The sequence below is a fragment of the Henckelia pumila genome, chromosome 2 (genome assembly GCF_033568475.1).
Source record: "Henckelia pumila isolate YLH828 chromosome 2, ASM3356847v2, whole genome shotgun sequence".
Classification (NCBI taxonomy): domain Eukaryota; kingdom Viridiplantae; phylum Streptophyta; class Magnoliopsida; order Lamiales; family Gesneriaceae; genus Henckelia; species Henckelia pumila.
In genome coordinates, this window is record NC_133121.1 from 172,717,336 (window position 1) to 172,722,658 (window position 5,323).

Sequence of the window (5,323 nt, forward strand, 5' to 3'; positions counted from 1 at the left end):
GAGGTAAAAATTTAATTGTGATTTAATTTTTACACGCACAATTTAATCGTAAAGTTTTGATACCCATTATGGAATCGTTCCATATAAAATTTTTAAACTTCCGTTGCACCGGGTATCAATCCTGATTGATCTGATCACCGTTCTCCAACAGAAAAGGCGTTTGTACTAGTGAAATCAAATAATTAAAACCATCCAATAAAATTAAAAGGATCAAACATAGATGGGGTCCTATTTTTGTTTCTTGGTTCTTCAAATTGAGACAATCTCTACACTGTTTGTAGTTAATGATTCTTGAAGGGGGAAGAACCAAAATAAACTTATTTTTATCGAATCGAGTGTAAGTTTATGATTCATAGTTGTTAATATAAATCAAACATTTGTGAGCGCTCTCCTGATTGGCAGATTATTTCAATTGATTCGAGAAAAACTAGAAAAGAGCCAGCAATCTAAAAAATTTTTACGGTAGCAATTTTACAGAGAATCATAAAGCATCAAACCCAAGCAATATAAAATCAAAACCATAGCGTGTGAGGATACATCACAGAAGCTCAAAATTTTGCCAAATAATTTCGATATTACAAACAAAATAATAGAAAACATGCAGACACAACACCAAGCATACTACGCATCCCACGCCAACCATAAGTTGGTGGTGATAAAGAATATGAAGCAGATACGTGCATATATATAAAGATAATAGCGATAAAAACAACTATATCCCTTCAAAATAATATGCTATTTTCTCTTTCCAAGCATTCTACCATAGAGAAGTTTTTTATTACACAACCTTGGCCATCTCCAGATCCAGAAATCCGACCTTTTATCCCAGTTTAGAATAGAAATCGCAGCTAGTTTATCGTAGAGATCTTCCATAAAGATTAGCATACACTATCTTTGTTCGATACACGAGCACCATACTTAAAACAACAGCAATGATGCAAAATCCAGACATGATCAAGAAAGTTACGAAGAAGCAAATGGAACCATGACACTTTGGTTGTTCCTCGAGATATAGGAATCTTGAAAATGAAGTCATCATACTGTGATATGCATGAGGACCATTGTGAGCTTGCTTTTCTGCCTCTCTGTCATATATGCTACTGGCGATAATACTTGAGAATACTAATGAACCTAGAGTGAGAAAATTGTACAAAGCACCGAACTTTTTCAGCCCAAAAAGCTCTGAGGCAGCTGCAGGCACTATTGCCCAGTGTGCTCCGTATCCGACACCAACAAGGAGAGTTCCTACATACATTGCCCCGGGCCAGCCCATTGCGAAGAAGAAATGTCCGAATTCCATTACCACTTGGGCACCGGCCATGGCAGCATGCCTTGGATATGCATAGTCCCTGTTTTGCAGTATACGGTAATTGTAGTGAGAAAAAATACATAGCAATTTGTAAACATACACGTTGAGAGAAAAATATGGAAACAAGGTACCTAACAATTTTCTCAGAGATGTAGCCACCACCTACACGACCAAGAAAGTTCCAAATGCTGATCATCGAAACAAATACATGGGTGTTTTCATAACCCAAGGATTGGCTCATCTGACCCAAATTGTCGATAACAGTCAAGTCAGAACATGAGCCCAGTAGAAGAGAGAAAAATATAAGCCAAAAATTTGTCTTTATCAATGCCTCCAATAATGTGAAATCCTCCCCTCTATGTGGTCTTCGTTTCTTGATTCTCACAGCACCTTCTGCAGCTGCTTGGGCTAGCTTTGCCTGCAGTTGGTCAATCCTCCTTTGCCTCTCTAAAGCAGGAAGTAAGTCAACCTCTTTTGGCTTTTCATCCTCAATTTCACTAAATATGACGTCTTGACCATCATCTTCAGATTTTCCAGCCTCTTGTTTTTGAGATTCAGTTAGAAGTGCCTCTTCGACAGGTAATTTTAGCTCCCGATAAAAACTCAGATTCACCGGAATAGCAATGGGAATAAACAAAATAACTAGTAGAATGATAGTGAAAATTGTAATTATGGTTTGGTTTAAATCAACTATATCTTGCACCAGCATTACTCCCATCAAATAAGCAGCCAACACAACGCACATGCCATATATAACTGAGAAATTAAACCCATCGAATGACCATATTTGCTTGTGACCTCCAACAGACCTGACAATGAACATAAGAGCAATGATCACTATTGTTGGCCCAAACACAACCATAAATATGAGCGATGCGTGGTCTGGGTATGCATCAGTGCATATATTTGAGTCAAGATTGCACCACTCAATCCCGCAAAACCCTTAAGAATTCCCACAACAGGACCACAACAATTAGGGATGTTCTGCACGCAAGAAACTAGTGCTGCTGTGTTGAAATAGGTCTCGCCATTGGTTCCCAAAAAGATAAGAATGCACATCTACACATGAACAGATGATGTAGTGACCCGTATCCAGAATTAGCGATTAATGAGTATATTAATCGTGTAATCATGTTTAGATTAAGTAAAACATGATTAAGGAAATTCCAAATAGGTTAACGGAGTCAAGAAATGGATTCAGGACACTCAAAATAGCCGAGAAGGTCCCGAAGGTCCGGAGGGTTCGGAAGCTCCGAACCAAGTCAGGAGGCTCCGAACTGAATCGGAGGATCCGAACTCAGGATCGGAGGCTCTGAAGTGGATCGGAAGCTCCGTCGGTAAGATCGGACGATCCGATTGGGACCAGGGCACACGTCATCGCTTACGTCAGCAAGGTGACATCATGGTTGACGTAATATTGGGGCGATCGGACGCTCCGAAGATGAGATCAGAAGATCCGATCGTGTTCGGACGTTCCGAACCGGGTTCGGAGGCTCCGAACTTTGTCTATAAATAAGGGGTCGAGATTTCATTTTCAAGTGTACCTTTCCCTCTCTTCTCTCTGATTCCTAAGCCTTCTAACTCAGATCTAGGGAGTTCTAGGCATCCTATTGGGAATTCGTAAGTTGCGTAGCGATCCAGGCGTCGTAGCGGAGCTGTGGCCTAGTTTTGAGGCAAATGTCATCAGCGGGCTGACGAGGACACAGGTATACCTATGGTCTCCTTAAATTATTTAGGAGTATGCAATAGCTTAGTTAAGGCTTTTAGAGCTTAAATAATGATGCATGGATATTTGCATTGAGTTGATGATAGGCTTGGAACCTAGAGTGGGACTGTTAGGAACTGCCTGTAGTAAGGTACGCAAGTACAGACTGAGATTGCCAGCGGGTTTTGCATGCTTATATGTTGCATTTTGTATGTCATTTATTATGCAGCATGTGCATATCATATTGTGTCTGTCCATCTTGTGAGATGAGCCACGTAGGGCCGCTCAGCCCTGTCTGGATGGTTGATGTCTAGGGCCCATTGACTGACGGGTAATGGGTGGCTAGCATCGGAGGACATGGTCCATGTCCTGTAGGAATGAGTAGTTTACGCAGGGTTTGCTCCCCGGGTTGTACCACTCATATCCTAGGCTCCATTACTGAGCAGTTATATACAGTTACCCCAGATATGGATACCCTATCATTTGCATGCATCATATTTGTATGTTTTACCCAGTGCTTTCATATTGAGCTTAGAGCTCACGTCCAGTCTTTTCTGTGTATTTGGACACCCCATTCGACGGGACAGGTGTAGGTGCAGGATTGAGCACCCTTAGCTTGGAGTAGCCAGTGACCAGTGAAGACAGCAAGATTAGCTGTAGGTTTTGCCTTTAGGCTATTTATTCGATTTGGTTGTATAAATCGAATTGGTTTAACCGGTTGTATTCTGCCGGTCTATTTTTATTTAAGTCTTCCGCAGTGATTTATTTTATGCATGTTTAATTATGCTCTTAAACTCTGATTAGGTAGTGGATCCGGGTAGGGTCACTACATTTATTGGTATCAGAGCATATGCATGCAAGAGACTTGGGATATAGTAATGAGAATTTGGGTTATCTTTATAGGATGGATGAGACCTTGGAAGAGGTGATGATGCGGCGATTAAGTTGCCCGAAGACTATCATCATCGGCAGGATTTTTGAAGATTTGGCTTATGGGATTCCAGCAAGTGCGGACAGAGTGATGGATCGTGTCCGAGTTTTCAAGATTTCTACTCAGGTGGATTCTAGTTTTGGGTCAAGTACCGGATGTCAGAGGCAGTGGCAGAGCATTGGATGGGACGCACTTGATGCTTGCATCTGTACAGTCCATACCATGATGACACTACTCTGCAGATTCTCCAGTCATAGTTGGAGAGATTGTCAGATAGAACTTCACCAAAGAATGCCTCGAGTGCCTAAAGCAAGACAGGTTTCGAGAGTGAGGTCTTTAACCTCATGCAGAACATGTTTTTTCCGGTATGCTGATATCGATGCGTTCGGTAGGCACACGGGAAACTTAATGTTCAAAAGCATGATATGAATACAAGAAGAACGCTGATGGTAGATCGTGAGCAGAAGGGGTCGACTGACATGCACTGACGCAGAGCATAGCTGATTAGCTATCACGAGCCATTTCTCCAGAGTTCTTCGTAGGAGGACATGTAGAGAGACTTGGTCGGGAGTATGCTTGTATCGATGCGTGTGTCGATTAGAAGCTTCATGCTCAAGAAACGAAGACTAGTACGATGATTTAAATAATGTATTGATGTAGTTGTAAACAGTACTTCAGTTGTAAAGGAATCATCATACTTTAGTTGTATCATTTCAAGTTCGATTGTACATTTCATTGTATTTTGAATACTGTATGTATTACATGGGATTGTAATTGAGAAATTGTACATAAATGGAAGCAATGATACATGTTTTATTTATCCAGCAATTTGTGAATGATTGCAATTGATTTTGCTAGGATTGACATTGTTTTAGTTGATTAGTGTTCAAACTATTGCAGCTCATGAGGTTTTGAGTGGGCCGACTGTGACAGTGTGACATGCGGTTAGTCTAGGCGTTTTCCTAGGATTGACCTAGTTAGTCAGTGGACTATGTTAGTGCCAGCGATGAGTGGACTCATCTAGAGGCATTAAGAGTATTGTTCGGTTTAGAACATTTGAACTTTGTTCTAGGTTGTTTTCTTGAGAACAGTAGGCTGTCTGACCTTTGTTAGGTTGAGGCTTGTGATGATGGGTTTTCATCGGGATACCAGGTCCAGTATATGCCGAGAATTGTGGACTATGACCAGGACTAGACGTGATGGGGCGCGACCCTATGCCAGTGTTACTCTGGGAGTCTTTGTACTTCAGAGGTTATCTGGGAGCCTTTGTGCTTCAGGATTGGCGGTGGGAAGGATACTCAGTCTAGGGATTTGGTGACAGTCACGACGAGGTATGACCTTGGATTAGATATCAGGTTTGATATCGATGGTTCGATGT

General features: G+C 41.4%; 1 pseudogene; it reads right to left on the reverse strand.

The window, feature by feature from the left end:
* Positions 1–505: 505 nt before the first annotated feature.
* Positions 506–2,368, reverse strand: LOC140884825 (uncharacterized; annotated as a pseudogene).
* Between the last annotated feature and the right edge of the window lie 2,955 nt (positions 2,369–5,323).